Here is a 23,528-nt window from a genome sequence, read left to right on the forward strand (position 1 = left end):
CAAGAGCCTCCCACTCGACGGACTGAGCCAGCCAGGCGCCCCCCATCATAAGCTATTGTTTTAATGTAGTTTAACTGACATTAAAATTAAGCAAAAACTCCTCCTACGTGAAATCACTTCCTTTCCAAAGTTAGTTGTGCTCAGTCATTTTTTTGCCCCAAATGAATCTACATTTACACAGGTTTTTTAAGTTGATTTTGGAAGTTTTGCCTGCTTCCTGCTTTAAGAATTCAAACAGTGCTGAAGATTATAAAGTAGCTGCACCTTTAATCATAAATTATATGTATAATTGGATACACTCATAGGCTCTTTTTTATGTTCCCTCAGTTCTCTCTTCTTGCTCTGGTGTCAACTTCAGGCAAAGTGAGGGGGAGGATCTGTGAAGGTCTAGATGGCTAACTTTCAACACAGGAGAGTCCCTTACATGTGTAGCACGGTGGTTAGAAGTGCTGGTTCTGGAGCTCAACTGGTTAGACCGAGTCCCAGCTTTTGAATTTGAGCAGCTTGTCTGTCTTCTTGGTGCATCAGTGTCTTCATTAAATGAAGGTGGTCATTGTACCCACCTCATAAGATTGTGGTGAGGATTCAACTAACTGATGCATGTAAAGGGCTTGGAGCAGTGCCTGGGACATAGTAAATGCTCAACCACTAGCTACAATCATTGGTATTATGATGATGATGATGATGATGGACATGTGCAGAGAGGAGGAAGAGAAGAAAAATTACTTATGAGTGCTTCCTATGTATGCCTGCATGATCTCTCCATCTGATCTCTCTGAATTAGTACTTTTATTCCCTTTTTATAAAGATGAGGAACCTAAAATTCGGGGTGGTTATATATGGAAGGAATAGAATAAATTATTAGACCCATTTCTAGGACTGAGGACAAGATAAATACCAAAAGCTGCCTGACTCGGAGATAGCCAAATACTGAGGAATGAGATGAGAAACAGGCTTGCAGAGTCATACCACCCTTTCGGACCAAAGGGCAGTGTTCTAACATTCAGGACTGAGTGGGTGCCTAACCCAATCTGGTATCAGAAAACCGCTTTGGAAATCCAACTGTTTTTATACTGGCTGTATTTTCTGTAAATATTTCTTGTTTTCTTCTCCCTTTGTATGTACTAAAATTATTTCTGAACTACCACTCTGTCTCATTTGTATTTTGAGGGAACAAAAAGGAAAAAGGAATCTTTGGGCACCTTCTGGAGCTTTCAGGGAGAACATGTCAGACACCAGGTGTCCTGGGCTTCAAATGCCAGAAGCCTAAGAGGGAAGAGAAATGCAGGGAAGAAAATCCTCGGGGCGCCTGGGTGGCTCAGTCATTTAACTGTCTGCCTGCGGCTCAGGTCATAATCTCAGGGTCTGGGGATTGAGCCCCAAGTAGGGCTCCCTGCTCAGCAGGGAGCCTGCTTCTCCCTCTCCTCCCTGCTTGTGCTCTCTCTCACTGTCTCTCTCTCAAATAACTAAAATCTTTAAAAAAAAAAAAAAAGAAAGAAAGAAAGAAAGAAAGGAAGGAAGAAAGAAAGAAAGAAAAAATCCTTTTCTCCAGAGGAGTGTTCTCTGCTCTAACCTTAGAAGGTTTTGAATAATGTTGCCTAGAGAATGGCCTTTTACTTACTCATCTGTCCAGCATGACTCATCCCTAAGAGTGTTGAGTAAGTGAAATTTTACAGTATTTATGTTTCTGTGACTTTTATAAGTATGGTGATGTGGAAAGAGCATGGACTTTGGAATTGGACAGGCCTAAGCTTTGTCACTTAGTGCTTGTATCATTTTGGGCTACTTAATAACTTCTCTGGGTTGGGGTGCCTCAGTGGCTCAGTCGGTTAAGCGTCTGCCTTTGGCTCAGGTCATGATCCTGGGGTCCTGGGATCGAGCGCCACATCAGGCTCCCTGCTCTGTGGGGAGTCTGCTTCTCCCTCTGCCCCTCCCCCTGCTCATGTGCTCTCTCTTTCTATCTCAAATAAATAAATAAAATCTTAAAAAAAAAAACCCACAAACTTCTCTGGGCTTCCTCAAGTATAAGATAGTAATAATGAAAATCTTTCACAGAATTGGTATGGAAATGAAATGAGGCAGCAAAAATGAAAGTATGACCTCTGGCACACATAGGCACTCGTGCCTTTCCTTTCTCTGTGGGATTGTGGGTTTGGAATGAGCATTTGGCCCCATCTTGGATTTATTTTTATACTTTTCTACTATACCCCATGCAGCGCTTTGTTTTCAGTGAGCGTCCTATAAATAGTGACTTAACGACATTGGCATACATGCACAGAAGTGGACTAACGGGTAAACAATTTTAGGTGTGTCTTAATGTTGATTATTTATCCTGTTACGGAGAAAAACTGCCAAATGTGGGTAGATAAGGTGTGCTGTCAGGGCTGAAGAGTTGGGCGTGTTGTTCCCTGCACAGGGCCAGCGGCTCCAGGGGAGAATGGGAACCAAGGCCTCGGCCCCCTCTGCTTGCAGAGCCCCCTGAGAGCTCCTTGTTTCAGTTTACTCAAAGGCAGTCTTCTGTGGGTCTTCTGTGGGTGAACCACAGCCTCATCTCTTCCCACACCAAGGGTTCATCTTACAGACAACTTGCTATGCCTGATTTAAATTGTCTGCTTTTTCTCACTTACTAAATACTTAAAAGGTAGAAAAAATACCGTTATATTCATTTACCCGTACGTACATTGAGACTGGGTAATTACTATAACTTCTTTGAAACTGTAACATAATTTCGGACTTCTGGAAAAGTAGAAAAAATATTACAGAGTTCCCACAACACATTTTGCAGTTTCCCAAATGTCAGTATATTTTACACACTTGCTCATCCTTAGCTCTCTACATTACATATGCAGATTATTTTTTTAGGCCATTTGAGAGAAATTTCCCTTCCTCCCCCTTTATTCCTTTCTTCTTTCATTCCTTCCTTCCTTCCCTCCCTCCTCCTTTCCTTCCTTCCTTCGTCTCAAATAAAACATATTAGGTAGACCTAATACTTCCCTGCTTCACCCTGCCCTTCTCTCCCTCCTTGCCTCTCCTTGCCTTTTTTTAGGGAGCCTGCTGTGTGACATGTTCTTGTCCCTTTACTACATATGACTGGATCTGTAGATACTAAATTTTCGTTATTTGTTGAGACTTGCTTTGTGACCCAGTACATGGTCACTTTTACAACTTTTCCATATAACCTGAGAAAGAATATGTACTCTTTAAATGAGCCAATAGCTATAAAGCACTTGCAACAGTGCCTGGCGCACTATAAGCACTATGTAGTATTAAATTTTTAAGACAGCGTACAGGTATATGCAAATCCACCGGCTCAAATTTGTTAACTGTCTTGTTCAAATTTTGTATACTTGAGCTCTCAACTTTTAAAGAAGTTTGCTAAAATCTCCCTGTGATCATGGATCTGTACATTTTTGCATGTATTCTGCCATCTTTTGCTCCCTGGCGTAAAAGCAATAAATTCTGGCCAGTTTTCCGCATCCCACCCTTAATCCCTCCTGTTAGTGTTTCATTGCACAGCAAAGAATTAGGCTGGACATCAGGGCACTGATTGAACAGAAAAGGCTTCACAGGGAAATGGAAGTTTATGAATCCAAACACACTGAGAATCACAGTGGCCTTGACATCTCCCTTTTGTAAGCTTTTGCTCTGCAGCCTAATCATCATTTGCTACACCCTGATATTTCTCCTCTCAAATGCCCCTCCCCCCACGCGTTGCACCATCCTACCCCACTCCCTCCCCCGCCATCCGTCAACCGTAATTCTTCTGAATCTTAAGCCAATTTGGGGGACAATATTCACCAATGCCCTCTCCAATATTTCAAAACTAAATTTCAATATTTCAATGATATTTATGGGACTGGAAGCTGGGGATGAAATGTTTCTTAGCTGATTTACTAAAAACCGGATATTGTTAGCTATATTATGATAAACAGAATACACATGGAGAGTGGGAAACAGACACGAAATAATTGAGAAAATTGCTAAAAGAGAAAAGAACTGTTTCTATAAGGAAGAAAATAGTGGGTGGGGGCGTGTCCCGTGAAGATGTTTTGCGGAAGGATATTCCAACAGGAGTGACCAGCTCTGTGAAGGTCATGGCCAGAACAAGCTTGGCGGCTGAAGGGCTGAAAGAAGCCAGCAGGGACGGATCACAGAGAGCAGCCGAGAGGTGGCAGGAGAGACACGGGGAGCTCCCATAGGGCTGTATGAGCCGTGTTAGAGCTCCTGATTTTATTCCAGAAACTGGAATCCGTTGAAGGGTGTTAAGCACAGAAGGAAGTGACCAGATTTATGGTTTTAAATATAACTCTAGCTAGAAGGTGGAGAATGACTTGAGAAGATCAGGAGTAGAAACAGGGATACCATTCATGGCGACTTTGGCAAACGGGGGTTTTTGGTGAGTTCAGAGTATGTCTCCCTCTTGTCAAAGAGTTTACTAAAACCACAAGGGCAAATGAAACAGACTCTAACTTCAGCTGTAAAGGATCGTTTGTACAGTTTGTGATGACCATCATAGATTCTTTATAGGTCTGGAAGGTATAGACTTATAACCACAACTCCACCCCCGATTTGAATTTTGTGGGTATTTTGTGAAAACTTTTTATTTTGAAAAATTTAACCTTCATTTAAAAAGTACAATGAATTCCCGTTACCTTGGGAATGACTTACTCAATGATTGTCAAGTTTGCTGACATTTACTTCGTCACTTTGTTTCTTCCTTTGCTGAATTATTTAAAAGCAAATCCCAAATATATAATCTTGTCCCTTCATATTAAGGACCCACCTCCAAAATATGAACATTTTCTTATATAGCACAAAGCCATATTCACAAAATTAACAATTTATTGCTAACATCTAATGCCAATTCCATAACCAAATTTCTTTAATGTCTCAAAAATGTCTTTTTTATAGTTGTTTTGTTCAAATCAGAATCTAAATAAGATCTGCACAATGCATTTGGTTGTTTGATCTTTTAAGTCTCTTAATCCACAGCACCGCTTCTTTTTCCCCTCCTTTCCTCTTCTTTTTTTCCTTTTTAAAGTTTATGTTACTGACTTGTAGAAACTGGATTAGTTAATCCTGTAAAATGTCTAAATAGTTTATAATAAAAACTGTTTTTTAAAATACAGGATAAAATACGGGGTTTGAGCCTTTAAACTTCCAGTAAGTCAGACCATCTCTCTGGAATGTTCTTTGAAGTGTCTGGCATACAACACAGTTGGTGAGCCATAAACACCACACTTGGCACGCATACGCAAGCTGTTAAATAAGAGTGCTTGTGCTTAATGTTTTAATTTTATCATTCAGTCTTCTCAGGTTCTTGACCTGCTTACTCACTGTGATTTGTCTACTGTTATTAAATTAACAGAATCTGAAAATAGCAGTTTCTCAAATGTTTTCAAAAGCAATTAAGATAATGCTTCGGTTTGCTAACCTCAGCCCTTTTCACTTGAGAAATTAGAAAATTAAAAACAGTTGAACTGGTATTGATAAAAAGCCAAGTTTGGTTCCAGTTCAAGGATGAACAGAAAAACCAGTGGCCAAACAATGCATGTTTCCTTCACCTCAATGTTGGTCTCTCCGAGAAGGATGACTTTGGTATCTTTGCTATAATTAGCCTCTGTTGCCAATGGAGCAGAGTCTTATTACCTGCAGTAAATCGAACTGGATCACTAGTTCTTTTGGCTTTGTTGTTTCAACAGGTTATAGTGCATGAATATCATTGACAATACCATGGTTATATAAAATGTTGGCATAGGGAAAACTGGATAAAGGGTATATGGGAACTCTGTACTATCTTTACAACTCCTCTAAATATAAAATTATTTCAAAGTAAGACTTTTTTTTTTTTTTAAGAAAGGGAGAGAGGAGTGGNTTTATTTATTTATTGGACAGAGATAGAGACAGCCAGCGAGAGAGGGAACACAAGCAGGGGGAGTGGGAGAGGAAGAAGCAGGCTCATAGCAGAGGAGCCTGACGTGGGGCTCGATCCCGTAACGCCGGGATCACGCCCTGAGCCGAAGGCAGATGGCTTAACTGACTGAGCCACCCAGGTGCCCCAAGATGTTTTAAAATATTAATTTCCTCTTCTAAATGATTATCTTAAGAAAGTGCATGGTAATTCCATTAATGATGTCATTGCTTTAATTATTTTTGAAGCCCCTTTTTTGGAACTGTCCTCAAAAGTCTAAAATCAAAGGTCATAAAATTGGAAGATTGAAAGAGATCTGAGGAGTTATCTAGTCCAATCTCCCAAGCATTCCAGAGAATTCTGCTATGTATCATAATTTATTTACCATTCCCCTAGTGGTTAATATTTAGGTTGTGTCCCAAATTGTCCCCTTTACAAAGTTTATTGTACATATATCTTTTTTTATACATATATCTTTAGACACATTAGAGATATGTCAGTACTCTAGATTTCAAAAAGTGGAATTACAGGGTCAAAGGAAACACACATTTAAAATATTGATTAAGTCCTTCCAATTTGCCATCCGAAAAAGCTGTATGCTCCTACCAATAGTGTGTGGGCATATACTAACATAGGTTGCTAGCAATCTTTTACATTTTTGCTATTCTAATAGGGGCCTTGTGAGTTTGGGGCAGTGACAGCAGCCTGCCCCTGTAGGGAAGAATACTTTACCAATGACATATTTTAGAATTAGCATGATGATATATGTTTTACTATTATTTTGAAAATTCTCTACAGACAGTGCATCTCCTTATTGCTTGCCTTGCTTCCTGCTGACTGCTCACACCACCCATCCCCACTTGGTATACTGCTGCCGATAGGTAAAAAAGCCATCTTGCTTGAATTTGCATTTCTCTGATTAGCAGTGAGGTTGAGCACATGCTTATTTGTTAACTGGCAACTTGTATGCATTCTCACTGAATTACCTATTTATATCCTTAGTCTGTTTTATTTTTTATTTTCTAAAATTTTTCTTATTTTAAAAGAACATTTTATATATAATGAATAGCAACTCTTTGTTTTACCCAATTTGCAAATGTTTTCTCTGTGTCACTCATCTTTTAACTTTACAGTCTCTTTTGCTTTATGAAAGTTATGGTGCTGTTTGGGGGAAGACAAAAGTGAGGGTTTTTAAAAAATATTTATTTATTTTAGAGAGAGACTGAGAGAGAGAGCAGGCAGAGGGGCAGAGGGAGAGGGAGAGAGAGAATCCTCAAGCAGACTTGCTGCTGAGTGCAGAGCCCAATGCGGGGCTTGATCCCAGGGCCCTGAGATGGTGACCACAGCTGAAATCAGGAATCTGTCCACGTAACTGACTGAGCCACCCAGATGCTCCAAGTGAGTTTTTATTTCATTTAAATTCATTTAAAATTAAAAATACCAGGAACTAGGAATGCATTTCAAAAAGCTCTCAAATTCCAAGTAGGAAATCCACTGTGCTTATCTGAGCAGGGAGGAATGCTAGGATCAAAGCAAGGCACAGCAAAAGACTCCTGGCTGCCCTTCCTGGACTCCCTCTACTTGCCTCCCAGCTCCCATCTCTCAGCCCATGCTATTGCTCTCCTGGGAATTCCAAGGAGAGAAGGATGAACCTAAGGAGAGGCATGGCTCTTTACAAAAGTGTTTAATCTTCACGTAATCTGATCAGTACATCCGGGCTTCCAGGTTTTGTTTCAGGCTAAGAAAGTTCTTTCCTACCCAAAGTTTGTAAAGATATTTTCCAGTATATTTTTTTTACAAATAGTTTTATTGTTTTGATTTTTTACACTTAGATTTTTAAATCACCCATGATTTATGGGTAATTAAGCCAATTGTCCTTATGCTGTTTATACTGAATTATCTAGTCTTCCCCCGCTGATTTGAAATGCCATCTTGAGGGCCTCCTGGCTGGCTCAGTGAGTAGAGCATACAGCTCTTGATCTCGGGCTTGTGAGTTCAAGCCCCATGTTAGGTGTGGAGATTACTCAAAAATAAAATATTGGGGCACCTGGGTGGTTCAGTCAGTTAAGTGTCTGACTTCAGCTTAGGTCATGATCTCAGGGTCCTGGGATCAGGCCTCATGTTGGGCTCTCTGCTCAGTGAGGAGTCTGTTCTCCCTTTCCCTCTGCCCTTCCCCCCCAACTCGTGCTCTCTGTCTCTCAAATAAATAAATAAAATGTTTTTTAAAAAAGTAAATAAAATATTAATGGGGCAGCTGGGTGGCTCAGTTGGTTAAGCGTCAACTCTTGATTTCAGCGCAGGTCATGGTTTCGGGGTCTTGAGATGGAGCCCTGCCCTGGGAGGTCCAAGATCAGTGGGGAGTCCGCTTGAGATTCCCCTCCCCTGGCTTGAGTGCCCGTGCATGCGCGCGCACACACTCTCTCTCTCTTTCTCAAATAAATAAATAAAGCTTTAAAAAATATATTTTAAGGAAAGGAAATGCCACCTCGAGCATGTGTGAAATCCTGTAAGTATGAACCCGGGTTATTTTCTGAACTCTGTTCCATTCTACTGACCTTGTCATCTTTTTCTGATGAGTACCATACTACCCTATTCACTGTATAGTTTCATAGTTCTTGTAGTGTCTTGTAAGCCAAGTCTTATTTTGTTAGAGCTGTTTTTCAAAACCTTCTTGGCTATTTTGAAACATTTTCTCTTCCAGATAAACTAGAGAATCAACTTTTAAATTTAAAAAATTCCACAGGGATTTTGATAAAAATTACATTCTATTTACAGATCAATATGGGGAGAATTGGCTTTAAAAAAAACATTGAGGCTTCTTATCCATATATGACTCTCCATTTACAGAGACTTTATATGTCCTTCAGTTGGTTTTTAATGGGTTTTGAACATTTTTATTAATTTTATTTCTAGGCTTTTTTTAGTTGTGATTATTATGATTGTGTCATTTTTCCATTTTATCTTTGAACTGGTTCTTCCTGATACATAGTGAAACTATGATTTTTGTATATTCCTTTTGTACTTAGTATCTTGTATTACTATACTTTGTTAACTGAACTCTCCCCCATCTCTGGGCATTAGGTTGTTCCCAAGTTCTGATGGTCATAATTAGCATTGCTATAAACATCTCTAATCAGGTAATTTTTTCCCTTTAAATTTCTTCCCACATATTGTAAAAACAGATTTAAAGGGTATATGGAACTTTATGGCTCTTACTACATATTGCTCTGAGTAATCTCCTGAAGAGCTAGCCCCCTTTCCAATTCTGCCTGTAATAACATATGCAAATCAAGTAACAATGATGAAGATAATGATGATGAGGATGATGAGACCACTTGGTGAGAGCCAGTGTTATGCTCTGGGCTTTCCATGTCTTTTCTCACTTAATACTCACAGTGAATCTATAACATGCTATTGCTGTATCATATGGACAGATAAGGAAACTTAGGCACAGAGAAAGAGGGTAACATCTGCACTCATAACTGATACGAGCCAAAGTCAGATGTGGTGTGATCCATGGTCAAGGCCTTCTTCCTATGTCTTCTCTAGTACCCATTCTTTTTATCTTTCATTTACATTTGAGACTTTAAAAAGCATATAAGACCTGAAAGTTGTTTTACTTTGCATCTCTTAACCAATAAGTATGTTGTTAGGTAACACACTTGTTAAACCTCTTTTTTATCTCCTTTGACCACTTAGCCAATAGACTGGTGATGTTAATTATATATTTATACAACTCTCTCTATACATTGGATAGAAAGTTTTAAAAGATTATTTTTTTCCCCACATCTTTACAAATATTCTTGGGTTTTATTGCCCATTGATTCTTCCTTCCTCTATTCTAATTTATGCCTTCTGTAAATTCTTCTTATCTGAAAATTCCATTACCAGCATGGAGAATATTAAGTAGAGGGAATACTCTTATCTTATTCATACAGTAATAGTAGCAGTTAGTAATAATAACAGCTTTCAAAAACTGAATGTTTACCAATTGCTAAGTACACTATTTACATAATCTCATTTAATCATCACTATAATCCAGTGAAATATTATCTTTGTTTTACAGATGAAGAAATAGGCTCAGATTTATCAACTTGGCCAAGGGCACACAGTTAATAAAAGGAAGTCCTGTCTATTACAAAGCCCATGTTCCTAATAACAGTACTGGGCCCTCCATTATACAGCGAGAATAAAATTGACTCTCTTTTAAAAAAAAAAATCTCTTTATCATGTTAAGAAATCTTCCATACCAATTTCTTTTAAACATTTTGAATGCATGGGTTTTTTGAGATAATTAGTTTCATGTTTACAACATAATGATTCAGTATTTATATATATTGTGAAATGATCACCACAATAAATCTAGTTAACATCCATCACCACACCTAGTTACCAATTTCTTTCATACCAATTTCTTACAAGCTTTAAATCAGAGATTTTTTTTTTTTTAAAGATTTTATTTATTTATTTGACAGAGATAGAGACAGCCAGCGAGAGAGGGAACACAAGGGGGGAGTGGGAGAGGAAGAAGCAGGCTCATAGCAGAGGAGCCTGATGTGGGGCTCAATCCCATAACGCTGGGATCACGCCCTGAGCCGAAGGCAGACGCTCAACCGCTGTGCCACCCAGGCGCCCCTAAATCAGAGATTTTTAATTTAATTATATATATTCTTGACATTTACAAAAAACCTTGCCATTTGCCTCACATAGCCTAGCTTCTACCTCTTGTGGTCTCTGGGCGTTGCCACTCCAGTCTCCAGGGGGCACTGTTTCCCCTTTAATATTGTGGCTCAAGCGTTTGACTCCAAATTCCCTTAGGTACAGACAAGACCAGGGAAAATATTTAAACAAAGTTTACAAAGGGCTCAGATGAACAGAAGCCAAGTGAGTAGAGAGAGTAATATACAACTAGATAATTTGGTTCACTGAATGCAGAGTAGGCATTTCAGTATTTGACACGCCCTACCTAGCTTCCCACTGCATGCACACAGCAGAAGCCTTTTTTTTTTTCTATCCTGCACTATGTCCTCAAGCAAGCAAAATTCTTCAAAAACTGGCTCCGAGATTGGTAAGGCTAGTCCCAGCTAAGGGCTTCCTTCCAAATTCTAGCTTCCAGTGTCAGTATCTGCCTCTCCCTACGTACTAGACATTAAGCATGTTGGCCATCTTCTGGGAAGATGGCATCGTCTACCACTGGTTCGTAGCTTTACCCTGTTGTTTGGAAATGGTTATCTGTGGGTCTCTCATTCTTCTTCACGTCTTAGTCAGTATGCAAGAGTGCAAGGCCCGGATAGCTTCTATTACATATCTATTACTGCATAACAAATTACTCCAAAACACAGAGGCTTCAAAGAACACTTTTTTTTTTTTTTTACAGGTTCTGTTGAGTAGGAATCTGGGCATAGCTTAGCTAGGTGCCCTTGGCCTCAGTGTCTCTGATAAGGCTACAGTCAACATTGGCCAGGGTACAGTCATCCCCAGTCTTGAATAAAGGAGAGTCTGCTTCCAAGGTCACTCAAGCTGTTGGCAGGCCTCAGGTTCTTACTCACTGTTGGCCAAGGCATCCCTTCCTTGCTGTGCAGGTCTCTCTGTAAGGCAGCTTACAACATGATAACTGTCTGCCCTCAGAGTGAGTGAGAGAAGACAGAAGCCACAGTCTTTTTATAACCTAATCTCAGAAGCAACATCCTGTCACTTGTGCTATATTAAATTAGTTAGAAGTGAGTCAATAAATCTAGCCCACAGTCAACGGGAGGTGAATACCAGGAGGCAAGAACCATTATGGGCCATTTTAGAGGCCTTCTACCACTTCACTTTTTATCCAAGCCAGTTTTCATGGTTGTGTTTGCAGCAAGAAATCTTTTTTTTTTTTTTAAGTAATCTTTACTTTAGGGCTTAAACTTACTACCCCAAGATCAAGAGTAGCATGACTTACTGACTGAGCCAGCCAGGTGCCCCTACAGCAACAATCTTGAGAGATAAAGTAACATCTCCCTCTGGGACAAAGAAGCTGACTTAGCTTTTTGCTTGCTAGAAAAACAATGGGTTCCCCAAGCTCACTGTTCCCCCACTGAACACAAACCCACTGCATGTGTAACATCTATCTGGGTGCTTTGGTATCACACCTGGGGAACTTGGGGGGCAAGAGGAATTGATACGAACAAGTCATGCTTTTTATGCTGTGCTGTGGGTAAAACAATTTTTTTTCTCTGAGACTCAGATGTCTCATGTCTTTTTTCAGTATCTGTGAAACAGTAAAGGCTAACTTATTGGCTTGTAAGTGGGATAAAATCAAATTGCACACCTGACAGTTTGACTCAATAGCACAACTCAGAATTGTATACAGGCCCTGGGAGACTAGCATTCATACAAGAGGTCTACATACGTAGTATTCATTTTATTCGACAAACACCTATATGCCAGGTAATTATTCTAAGGGTTTATGAATATAAACTCATCTGATCCATGAGGTAGACACTGTCAAAAATCCCTGCTTTACAGATGAGGAAGAGGAGGCCCAAAGATGTTGAGTAACTTGCTCCAAATCATACTGCTCATAAGTGTCAGAGCCTCCTTATTCAAACAGAAACAACACAAACAACCTGCCTACAGCATGCATTGATCCAGTGTATCATGCTAACTGGGTTCAGAGTTGGCAAGGGGTGGAGCAGAGAGAAGATGGGGGAAATGACAAAGTAGAGAGTCAATTCCTCAAAACATTTGTTGAAATCATCAATTTAGAGTTTTTTTTATTCCTAACGTAGTAACGTATTGTCTTGTTTCAAAGGATATTCAAAGGATAAACTTTACCAATCGTATTGATAAACGCTTTGATTTCGTGTGCTGTATTTGACTTCTTAGGATTTGATTTAGAACATTTGTTCTATCTTCCGACTATGAAGGTTAAAATGAATTGTCCACACAAAAATCTGAACACGGAGTTTATAACAGCTTTATTCATAAGTGCCAAAACTTGGAAGCAACCAAGATGTCCTTCAGGAGGTGAATGGATAAACTCTGGTACATCCAGACAATAGAAAATTGTTTAATGCTAAAAAGGAATAAGCTATTAAGCCATAAAAAGATTGGGGGGGGGGCTTTAATGCATATCACTAATTAAAAGAAGCCAATCTAAAAAGATTAACTTCTTTGATTCCAACTGTATGACAATCTGGAAAAGGCAAATATATGGAGATAGAAAAAAGATCAGTGATTGCCAGGGGTTGGGAGGAAGGGAGGGATGAATTGGGCAGAGCTCAGAGGATGTCAGAGCAGTGAAACTATTCTGCATGGTACTATAATGGTGAAAACATGTTATTAGACATTTGCCCAGCCATTAGAATATGTAACAACAAGAGTGAACCCTAATGCAAACTACAGACTTTGAATGACAATGATGTGTCAGTGTAGGTTCATCCATTACAAGGAAAGTACCACTCTGGTGGGGGCAGGGGTTATCTGAGAACTCTCTACGTTCTGCTCAATGTTGCTGTGAACCTTAAACTGCTCTAAAAAATAAAGTCAATTTTAAAAAATACTTTGAAAATGACAGTGTACTTTAAAATGTAAAATATTATTAATAGTGTAAGAATGTGTAGTAAGTTTTTGTTAACCTCGCTCTCTACCTGGCCATGTCCCCCATGCTCTTCCTGCCTGTGACCTCCTCCTTTCCTTAGCAAGTGTAAATGGCTTGGCCCCCACTTGGCCTCTCTTCCTTTGCTCCATTGTCCTTCTCTTGAACCTTCCCAACCCAGGTTCAATCCGGCTGTCTGTCTCCTCCATGGCTTTATCACGGCTGCAGAGCTCGGCTGCAGAAAAACCACAATGGTGAAATGATATGTATCGTACAATTTGCATTCTCCTACATCAGCTCATCCCTCGGTGTTTCCTGCAACTATTTCTGTATTTCTCAAATCAGAGCTTTCTGCTTAAAATATGTATCCGTAAGTTTTAAGTGTAGTTTGCCTTTGTGATATTGTACTATTTTGAATAAATAAATATTTTCGAAGTCTTAGGCCATTTCTTCCTACTCTACAGATATTATATGTCAGCCTTTTTGTATATATATATAAAATTGGATTCATGTTATTAAGCTGTTTTCTATTAAAACAAAATAATCTGGCTTCTAATGAGCATGCATATCAATGATGATTCACCCCAAAATACTTATGAATTAGCAAACCCAGGCGGTTGATGTGTTTACAGTTGCTTTAATTATTGGTGTCTTTAAGAAGATTCTGTGGAATAGTTGAGTCATATTCCCTTCTCCAGTGTGCCTCAATGCCCTGGAATAAGCCTCCCTTGTTCTTAGATTAGGGTATCTTTTCACTCAATGAGCTCAATCAAAATCTAATTCAAAGCTTTCCACATGTCTTTTAGCAAGACCACAGACCACTCCCTGAGTCCTAGAGATCAGTACTAGTGGTCTCAAATTGGTAGCCCATGGGGCAAATTTGCTTGATAGATGTGGCTCATTTGGCCTGCACAGTGTTTTAACAAAATCCTAATTCATTCCTAGCATTTTGAAATTACGCCATTTCACATTAAAATGTATATTGCTAGCTTTTATTGAAAAATTAATAGGGGCACCTGGGTAGCTCAGTCAGCTAAATGTCTGCCTTCGGCTCAGGTCATGATCCCAGGGTTCTAGGATCAAATCCCGCATCGGGCTTCCTGCTCTGCGGAGAGCCTGCTTCTCCCTATCCCTCTGCTGCACCCCCTGCTCGTGCTCTCTCTATCTCTCTCTTAAATAATTAAATAAATAAAATCTTTAAAAAAAAAAGAAAAATGAATAGATCTGGCAACTTTGGGCCTATGTGCTCACATAGCAACAATCAGCTGATGGTAGCCGTCAGCTGTCCCTTTGAGGGGGATGCACCTCTCGCCACTCATGAAGACTGATGGTCAGTTACCATTTATCATCTCATGTTTACCTCTTCTGACACTATCGCAGGTGCCTCCCAGGTGCTTCAGACATTCAGTTTGTAAACTCTTCTACACCTGGTCCTTGCTGCCTTTCATCTAGCACCACCCATTGACTCTGTGGTGCTCTAGAAAGACCATGGGCTTCAATTCAAATGGACTCAGCTCTGCCACTTACCTGCTGTGTGCCCTGGGTAGGGTTATTTCACCTCTTTGAATTTCTGTTCCTTTATCTGTGAAACGGGGGATAAAGACAGTATGGTTATGTGGATTAAAGGAAATAATGGGAGCACCTGGGTGGCTCAGTTGGTCAATCTTGATTCTGGCTCAGGTCATGATTTCAGGGTCGTGAAATCGAGTTCTGTGTTGGGCTCTGCACTCAGTGGGGAATCTGCTTGAGATTCACTCTCTTCCTCTCCATCTACCCCTCCCCCCACCATGTGCACACACAAGCACTCTCGTGCTTTCTCTAAAATAAATAAATATATATATATTTTTTAAAAGATTTCATCTATTTGACAGAGATAGAGACAGCCAGCGAGAGATGGAACACAAGCAGGAGGAGTGGGAGAGGAAGAAGCAGGCTCACAGCAGAGGAGCCTGATGTGGGGCTCGACCCCACACCACCAGGATCACGCCCTGAGCCGAAGGCAGACGCCCAACCACTGCACCACCCAGGCAACCCAAATAAATCTTAAAAAAAAATAAATAAAGGCAATAATGTACACAATGTGCTTCTGATAGAGCCAAGAAGAGGCAGGAAGGACTTGGTGAGTACGGCCTGCCTCCTTTGACAACCTCTAAGCTCACCTCTCAAGAGATGACAGGGCTACTCCCGTAAGTCTCCAGCATGGTCAATTCATAACTAATTTGTATGATATTCTCAGGTGTCTAGATACAAACAAAAATTTAAGAAACGAGGGGTACCTGGCTGGCTCAGTTGGTAGAGCATGTGACACTTGATCTTGGGGTCTTGAGTTTGAGCCCCATGTTGGGGATAGAATTTAGTGAAAAAATAAAATTAAATTAAACTTTAAAAATAATAAATAAGTAAAATATAAGAAGACAGATAGTACTTAGGTAAAATTTATATTCTATAACTGTCATCTGCCATCATCAAGGAACCATAATGGGTTAAGTTGGAGGCCAACAGCATTTCTATTGCTTGGAGAATAATCCTATGGCATGGTAAATAGAACTCTTGCAATTAGTTGTATAAAGAAAACAAAAATGAAAAAGTTTGTGCGTTGGCATGTTTTCCAAAACTGGGGGGGGGGGGACAATTCTCTATATGACACACTTGTTCTCACACTATAACTTGTAGAGTTCCTGATGTGTCTATATATCTAACTTGCTTCTTATATGCTGCTGTAACAAATTACCACATACTTAGAGACTTAAAACAACACAAATGTATTATCTTACAGCTCTCTAGGTTTGAAGTCTGACATTGGTGTCACTGAGCTAAAATTAGTGTGTCAGCAGGGCTGCACTTTTTTTTGGAAGCTCTAGGAGTGAATCCCTTTTTTTGCCTTCTCCAGCTTCTAGAGGCCACTCACATTCCATAGCTTGAGGCCCCTTTCTCCACCTTCAAAACCAACAATGTTGTATCTCTCCAACCATCCTTCCATAGTGAAATCTTTTTCTCTAACCCTTCTTTTGCCTTCTTCCTCTTCACTTTTAAGGACCCTTGGGAACTCCTTGGACCCACTCAGAAAATCCAGGATATACTTCCTATCTTAAGGTCAGCTGATTAGCAAACTTAATTCCATCTGCAACCTTCTTTTTTAAAATTAATTTTTAAAAATTGAGGTACAATTAACATATGACATATTAGTTTCAGGTGTACAGCATAATGATTCAATATCTGTATATATTGCTAAATGATCACAAGTCCAGTCAACATCCATCACCACACATAGTTATAATGTCTTTCTTGTTATAGAAAATTTAAGATCTACTCTCTTAGCAACTTTCAAATATACAATACAGCATTATTAACTATAGTCACCTACCATACATTACATCCCATGACTTATTCATTTTATAACTGGAAGCTTGTACCTTTTGACCACCTTCATTCATTTTACCTACCTGCCCTCATCACTGCTTCTGGCAGCCACCAATCCGTTCTCTGTTATCTGAGTTCATTTTTGTTTTGGTTTAGATTCCATAATAAGTAAGATTATATAGTATTTGCCATTTCTTGTCTGACTTAATTCACTTAACACAATGGCCTCAAAGTCTATCCATATTGTCCTCGCAAACTTAATTCTTTGCCATGTAATTTAACGTATTTACAGGTTCCAGGGACTAGGATATGGATATCTTTCAGAGGTCTACCGTAATTAGTAGGTATATTACTATGAATTTATCTTACTTATTCTTCACAACAACCTTATGAAGTAGGAACTACTTTTACAAATAAGAAAACTGAGGGTGAGGAGTTAAGAAATGTGCTTGGGTCCAGAGCTGGTAAGTAGCAGTGAAATTCAAACCCAGAGCTATTTTCCTCTAAAGCCATGTGCTTAATCACTACACTATACTGAAACTTGTTCAAATGACATTTTCTATTTTCTTTTTTCTTTTTTTTATTTATTTATTTTTTTAAAAGATTTTATTTATTCATCCGACAGAGAGAGACACAGCCAGTGAGAGAGGGAACACAAGCAGGGGGAGTGGGAGAGGAAAAAGCAGGCTCCCAGCGGAGGAGCCTGACGTGGAGCTCGATCCCAGAATGCCGGGATCACGCCCTGAGCCAAAGGCAGACGCTTAACAACTGTGCCACCCAGGCACCCCTCTATTTTCTTTTTTTTAAAATTAAAAAAATTTTTTAAAGATTTTATTTATTTATTTATTTATTTATTTGAGGGGGGAAGTGGGGAGAGGGTGAGAATCTCAAGCAGACTCCGTACTAAGCATGGAGCCCAAAATGGGGCTCCATCCCACGACCCTGAGATTATGGCCTGAACTGAGATCAAGAGTCAGATGTTTAACCAACTGATCCACCCAGGTGCCCCTCCTTCTATTTTCTATGAAAATGATTATTATAGTGAAAATTGGATTTTGGGGGGGCAGTGGGTTAGCCCAAGGAGTATATATGTGTCAGTTAAAATTCAAATAAAGATATTGCCTCTTTATTGCCTTAATGTGCTGCTTATATTTTCCAAAATGAATTTTATATGATCACAGCCTCTTGTAACTAAGTCTGACTTCATACTATGCCCCAAATTGTTAATACCACTTGGTTTTTTTTGTAATTAATTAATTTATTTGACAGGAAGAGAGAGGGAGAGAACGAGCCGGGGGTAGGGGCAGAGGGAGAAGAAGACTCCCTGCTGAGCAGGGAGCCCTATGTGGGGCTCCATCCCAGGACCCAAGGATCACAACCTGAGCCGAAGGCAGACGCTTCACTGGCTGAGCCACCCAGGTGCCCCATACCACTTGCTTTTAAAAAGTCAAACAGATATAGTTTCCTCTAAAGGCTGTGAACTTTGACTTTGCTTATTTGCAGAGTTTAAAAGTAAATGAGACCCCAGGTAGTTATGTGATTCAGTTTCTTGCCTTGAATACCTTACAGCCCCACTTTTTTTCTATTTTTTTTTTAGGGAAATGTTATGGGATTCCATTGTAGGAGTTTAATTTCTATGATCTTAGCAGCTTTTTCTTCTACCTGTTTTTCATGATTGTTTCTAATGCAAATAACTAGCAATTAAAAGTAATTTATCCCAGTCATGAGTTGAAATTACAAGTAATGAGATAAAATTTTAAAGAGGTGGTTGAAGCCAAATAGCACACTTGTAAAACTTTCAAACAACATGGTATTAGGCTTGGAGAAACACACCAGGCAAAAGTGGTGAGATAGGTAAAAAAGGCAATGTACTGAGGAGTACATTCAATAATGAATGCACTACACATCACATACGGAAAAAATCAGTGAGTTTTTCTCATTCTCTGTCAAGGATATAAAATCCCCTTGAAAGCACAATGCATGTTTGTACCTTGAACCTTCCCTCTGTCTTAACACAGTGCTTTGAAGAGAAAATGTTTGTTGAATCAATGATATTTATATTTACATATGATTGCATAAAAAGCACCCTGCAGATATCTAGAAGAGAAAATAAGTCATAAATGGTTTATTTAAACTACATAAAAACTAAGTGGGTCTTCAAATGACCAGTTTCAAATTCAAATCCCACTGTACAGCAAATCGTTATCTATGCCAAGGGCTGGGAGTGGGAGTAGGGGAAGGTGCTGAGAAACAGGTGATTCTGTGAAGATTGTAGGAACAGTTCTTTATTACCTTCTTCATAAATGATTTAAACTACTCTTTGTGGGTGGGGATAATCTTTTTAATTTCTACCTCTCTGAGCCTAGCATAGTACTTGGCATACACTCGGTACTCAACAAATAGTTACTGAATGAAGAAGAAAGGAACAAAAGGCATAATTCTCAGATGACACCAAACCAGAATGCACACATGTATAGATTACGTATTTGTGACTTCCTATACTAATATATTGTACACGTTGTAAAACAGAAGCTCCAAATTTAAAAACATGAAATAATCACTATATTTTAAATAATTTAATGGCATTTTATTAATAGTATAAAGCCTTTCTGAGATCATGACCTGAGCTGAAGACAGATACCTAACTGACTGATCCACCCAGGTACCCCAACTTCTTTCTTTTTAGACAAAACAAATAGACATTGGAGTATTTTCTTTCTGAACCGTATTGGCTTGTCTTGACTATACTCAGGATGTACACCTTCCACCTTGGATTTTTTTTTGACTTAACAAATATGATGAAATGTAAAATCACTCAGGAAAAGTACAGTTTTGATAAAATAGGTATAGGAATAATAAAAACAACCTCTTAAATATAATGCAAGAAAACATAAGTAGGCTAAACAAGAATTTCGAGTTTAGATTTTAAAATCTGATAATGATGAAGTGTAATTTTAAATGTAATTCTAAGTTACAATATAGGGGTGTGAACTGAAGAGCTGTGAGAGAATGCTCTCACTGTATTAAGAACTTACCTGATCTTTTATACAGTTCCATGTCTCATACTGGGCATCTCATCTAAAAAAGAATGTGGAGAATTTGGAAAGAATTCATATGAGAGTCATAAAACAAACAAACAAAAAGAGGTGTGAGAAAAAGTTAAAAGAACTGGGGTTGTTTATTCTAGAAAACCTAGAGAATTTAAGGGTCTTCCAGTATCTGAAAAGTTATAATCCCTTAAGGTCTATTTAAGTCTTCGACCCATCTGGTTGAGACAGACACAAATGCCTTAGAGAATTAGTTGCAGAAATAACAGCAACACACTTTTTTTAAGCCAGAGAGTACTAAGCCTTTGCATTTGAAATAGGTTCAATCATTCATTGTACATAATTAACAGTAAGTAACTGAGTCACCAAATGAATAGTGTTTAAGAAAAGCTATTATTTCCTACTGATAAGCAACTAAAATAATTGTTATCTTCAAAGTCCACCTAGTAGGTTTGAGCTCAAAGACCTAATATGATTCTCTGAGGAACACAGTAACTGCTGACATGACTTATGTAAGTAAGTTATTATCAACTATTAACAGATGTAATTTATGTATGTAACAGACTATCCAAACAAGAGACAGTAAAAAAAAAAAAATGAGAAAGGAAAAAGGGCGATTTGTATTTTGTTCTTGATACTCATAATAACTAGATTGGAAGACAATGAGGTTTCCTTAATTTCCTTAGTAGGGAAGGATAATAGTTTTACTTCAGATAATTAATGGTCTTAGCAAGATTTAAAGTAATTTCTAGCAACTTTTTATCAAAAAGCTGTGCCAGCAATGTAAGGGTTCTGATTTCTTAACATGACCCCTTGATTTTTCTCAGGAGTCTAACAGAGAAAGTGAAAAAGTCCTGTGATCTAAAGGACCTTATATTTGACCCTAATGTAGTCTTGCTTTAAAATGGTTTTCACTTTGTTACAAAGCACACTTGAACTTCAGGCACTTCAGTTTTGAGTTTGAACATGGCTAATTTGGTCCAACAAAAATGTTGAGCTTTGGGCCATTCCCACCCCCAACACACAAAATGAGTACACTCTGAACCATTTTCTAAATGAAGGAAAGAATTGGGCTCTGTGCCAAGGTGGTATAAACCAGTGTCAAGATTCATCAATTCCCATGAGTATCTGAGTTTTTCTAACTATCCCTTGGGTGGCTTTGTATTGTACTAAATTGTTTTGCTCATAAAATGCAACAAATTAGTCACTTTAATTCTCATATTCTTACCTATTTTACAGCAGGCTTTATGGGTTAACTCTTTCCTGAGCCGATTCATGGCTTGGACTATCCTTAAACTACACTCCCAAGAAAAATGGTTTTCTTTTTCTGAAGTTGTGGGATGCTGTGATTGGTATACCGAAGGATAAACATAGCTGGAAACTATAGCAACAACTCATGGTGTCTGACCCACTTAAGGAGATGGGTTTGCACTAGAACGAAGGAAAAGGCGCTATGAAAGCAATACAAATAATATGAATCAAAAACATCTTTCCTTTTGTAATCATGTGGTTGGTAGCACTATTCTTCTCTAGTCTTGTCGATTTATCTGCTATAAAACAAATATTCTAGTGAATGAGGGCTCTCACTTCCGTTACCAACTGACTTATGAATAGAAGCCATTCAGGTCCCATCGCTGTCATTTTATCACATTTTCTCCCTATGGGAAGTGATATTTCTTATATTGTTATGCTCCTCAACTCTTCCAAAGTTATAATGAAAGAACTACAAATAATAGAGGATTTTATTAGGATATAAAAAGTCGTGATCGTTCCTTATCAGGCACCAGTTTTGGGAAAAGATTTTCCATGTTGAAGAATAGGTGAAAACCAAGCACTCATCTCATTGGATATATTACCAAAAAAAAAAAAAAATACTGTATTCTCTTGTTAGGTAGTTGTTTGTCTTTATTTTTAATATTTGGATCAATATAGTATCGCCAGTCCAATTTTCTAAAGTTCTGAACATAACTACATCTTAGTATTTCTTTTATGATTTTTTCTTATTACTTTTAGGATTTCTATTTAAAAAAATCCCCCCAAACTCTAAAATTTGACCATTCTTTAGACTAGTACAAAAGGAATCTAAAATATTGACATTTTTATATCTGTGTTAGAGCTAATCATAATGATGATGACAATAGCAATCAACTGATATTATGTTCCAGGCATTCTACTAAGTTCATTTGATCCTCCTAGCAATTTCATAAGATAAGCACTATTATTATCTCTGTTTCACTGAGGAGAGAAAAGTACTATTATCCTATGTTACTGATGAAACCAAAGCTCAGAGAGGTAAAATAATTTGCCAAAAATAGAGAGTGGCAGAGCCAGAACTTAAACACGAGTCTGTCCAATTCCAAAGCCTATGCTCATAATCTGTACATTACAGATAAAGCAGATGAACAGAATATTTGCCCTCTCTGCATGAATAGAGTCATATTTCCAAACAAAATATTGGAACCCACAGTCTAAACAAAAAACTTTTTTCCGTTTTAAAATTTTATGTATATGAAACCTTTTATAAAAGCATAAGTATCAGCTAGACATTTAGCTGAACATTCAACAACTTTTCTTTTACAGTATAAACTTAAAGAAATTGGAAACATAATGGAACACGGAGATATGATCTGTATCTATAGATGAATATGATTAATCAAAGTGATCAGCCTTAAAGTGTGCCTTTAAAATTAATTTTAAGTGAAAAAGCCCTTTAATGTTAAGTTTGTGAATATATTTACAATCTCTGGTATTCTGAGAAATCAAGCTAGTGAATTGCAGCTCTCATTATAAATGCAAAATACCCAACATCTTATCAGTTGAATGTGACTCATCCCCCTTCTTGTCTTAAAATTTTGTGGGAGGTGGTATGTATGCATGTATGTGTGTGTTCTTCACAGCAGGAAGACAGATTTATTCTGGAAATGTAATGGCTCCCAGATGGTTTTTTTTTTTTTTTTTAAGAAGAAAGGAAGGAAGGAAGGAAGGAAGGAAGGAAGGAAGGAAGGAAGGAAAGAAAGAAAGGAAAGGAAACGAAAAGCTGAAATGTTGGGCACCTGGGTGGCTCAGTCATTAAGTGTCTGCCTTGGGCTCAGGGTGTGATCCTGGCATTCTGGGATCAAGCCCCACATCAGGCTCCTCTGCTGGGAGCCTGCTTCTTCCTCTCCCACTCCCCCTGCTTGTGTTCCCTCTCTCGCTGGCGGTCTTTCTCTCTCTGTCAAATAAATAAGAAAAATATTAAAAAAAAAAAAAAAAAAAGAAAAGTTGAAATGTCGTAGCCTGGTATGTATCTCTAAAGTGAGAATGATGTCATTATATTTGGAGTTTATTGACACAAAATTTTCTTTTGTCCGAAAAATTTTTCAGCATGCTGAATATGGTTTTAATCAGGAGATACACTGATCATTTGTTGATTTTGTTACAAGGGAGGAAATTCTGTAGCTTCTCTGTGCCTCATTGTGTGGATCACAATGAAAACATGCGAAGGACCATGGCAGTGTGTTGATTTGTGTCTACTGTATTTTACATCTACTTCTGTATGCCCTGAAAATCATTGTTCAGAAAGTTCCGCAGGATTATTATGTCTTGAAGTAAAAAAATGTTGGATTCACAATTCCTTTTCTTTAAGAAGGAGAAGGTC

The 23,528-nt window shown here is 38.5% G+C and overlaps 1 protein-coding gene and 1 long non-coding RNA gene across 2 annotated transcripts in view; one reads left to right on the forward strand and one right to left on the reverse strand.

The window, feature by feature from the left end:
* Positions 1 to 23,528, forward strand: part of LOC100475793 (serine/threonine-protein kinase Sgk3) — a 166,861-nt gene that overhangs the window by 9,123 nt on the left and 134,210 nt on the right. The gene's annotated exons all lie outside the window — the stretch shown is intronic.
* On the reverse strand, positions 11,866 to 23,001 carry LOC105236326. The gene is made up of 4 exons (XR_004627809.1): positions 22,945 to 23,001; positions 19,880 to 19,922; positions 15,012 to 15,066; positions 11,866 to 13,719 (listed from the first exon to the last, which is right to left on the reverse strand). It is a non-coding gene; the product is annotated as an uncharacterized LOC105236326 (long non-coding RNA).

This window comes from Ailuropoda melanoleuca, chromosome 9 (genome assembly GCF_002007445.2).
Source record: "Ailuropoda melanoleuca isolate Jingjing chromosome 9, ASM200744v2, whole genome shotgun sequence".
In the NCBI taxonomy this organism is placed as follows: Eukaryota; Metazoa; Chordata; class Mammalia; order Carnivora; family Ursidae; genus Ailuropoda; species Ailuropoda melanoleuca.